Below are 1,994 nucleotides of genomic sequence, written 5' to 3'. Positions count from 1 at the left end.
CCTTCCAAGTAGCCGGAATTACAGTCATGCACTACCATGCCCGGCTGATTTTTTGATTTATTGTAGAGATGAGGTCTTGCTGCTCAGGCGGGTCTCGAATCCGCGGGCTCAGGCAATCCACTCACTCAGCCTCCCAATGGCGCGGGATTACAGGCTGAGCCACCGAGCCCGGCTATTGCTGTTTTATATTAGCCTCATTCCTGGGTCTACTTTTTTCTTTTGAGTTGGAGTATTACTCTGTCACCCAGGCTGGAGTCCAATGGCATGCTCACAGCCACCACAGCCTCAAACTGCTGGGCTCTGGCGATCCTTCTGCTTTAACCTTCCAAGTAGTTGGAACCACAGGTGCATGCTACCATGCCCAGCTAATTTTTTGATTTATTGTAGAGATGAGGTCTCGTCAAGTTACCTGGGCTTATCTCAAACCTGTGGGCTCAGACAATTCTCTCACCTTGGTCTCTCAAAGTGTAGGGGTGAGCCACCGTGCCCAGCCTGTTATAGATTCTTATTTCGAAACGTAGAAGGAAAAAGATAAAAGGAATCCCACTCCAAAAAGATAGCCAAATTATACTGTATGTATATGTGGCCATATATGTGTGTATTTTTATTTTTTTGGAGTCACACTCTGTTGCCCAGGCTGGAGTGCAGTAGCACGCTCATGGCCACTGCAGCCTTGACCTGCTGGGCTCGGGCGATCCTTCCACTTCAGCCTTCCAAGTAGCTGCAACCACAGGCCCATGCCACCATACCCAGCCAATATTTTGATTTATTGTAGAGATGAGGTCTTGCCATGTTGCTCAGGCTGGTATCGAACCCATGTGCTCAGGTAATCCTCTTGTCTCAGTCTCCCAAAGTGCTGAGATTATAGGCGTGAGCCACTGTGCCCAGCTACATTTGGTTTTTTAAATAGACTGACTATACTATATCTGAATTGTATCTTGGTTTTTCCAGTTTGAACCAAAACTTTCAAGGGAAACAGTTACATAGTCCAGTACAGTACAAAACATTCAAATTTTTATTCTGGGAAGCAGTTTCCTACATTCCTTGACTTAAATGGTGTTCAAGGGCTTAGAATAATAATGATTATCTTGTAACTGTGTGGTTCTTTATATATTCAGAGCTCTCAAACACACTATCTTGTTTGACCTCCACAGCAACTTGGAGAACGGGCAGGGCAGTCTTCCCCACTATACATTTGAACCATTCTGACAGTTGACTTTCCTGATCCATTCCCAGAATGTGAAATGAATGTGTTCATATTTCTACCCTACTTTAAGCCTTTTTCTGACCTGTAACACTAATTGGGTTAAGTCCAAGTTTCTTAGCAAAGCATACAGGACCTTCCACATAACCACTGTATACTGTCAAGCATCATCTGGCACTCCCCTTAGATCCCAGAAGTATAAAACCCCATTTTCCTTAGTTCACACAACTATGACTTTGTAAGCCGCTGTCTGATCTTAAATCCATTCGTCTACCTTCCTGGTTCTTGTTTTACCACTTTCTTTTGCTTCCTAAGAAATGTGCACATATTTTTATAAAATGGCCTATATTATAATCTGCGTAATCTCTGCTTAATTTTACCCATCTCCACCCCAGAGAGAATATGTTGGCAGTCTGTAACTAAATTCAACTTCACAGATCAGACGTCTATGTTAATGACCCAATGTCTTGTATTTTTGTTAGTTCAGAGCATGCCTGTCTTTCCATTACACTGAGAGCTAAAAGGCAAAGTATGCGCCTCCATCTTCAAGGCCCATCAGTGGCTGGGTTAACTCAAGTTGAAGGTGTACTAAATGCCTTGCCCAAACACCTGTAGGCACAGAACGCGGGCTTGGAAACTACAACGCTTGATTTTTAATTGTTTATCCAACTGCTCCTTGGTCCAATTTCTCATTAGAGAAGCCCAGATCAAACGATAAGGAAATGGTAATAGGCCAAGATGGGATCATTACTATTGCCCCTTAAGTTTTCCTTGCCCGTCCACGTACCCG

The sequence above is a fragment of the Carlito syrichta genome, unplaced genomic scaffold (genome assembly GCF_000164805.1).
Source record: "Carlito syrichta isolate Samal-C Ts95f unplaced genomic scaffold, Tarsius_syrichta-2.0.1 Scaffold316474, whole genome shotgun sequence".
In the NCBI taxonomy this organism is placed as follows: domain Eukaryota; kingdom Metazoa; phylum Chordata; class Mammalia; order Primates; family Tarsiidae; genus Carlito; species Carlito syrichta.
The sequence above is the reverse complement of the archived record's forward strand: the minus strand, read 5'-3'. Positions refer to the sequence as shown.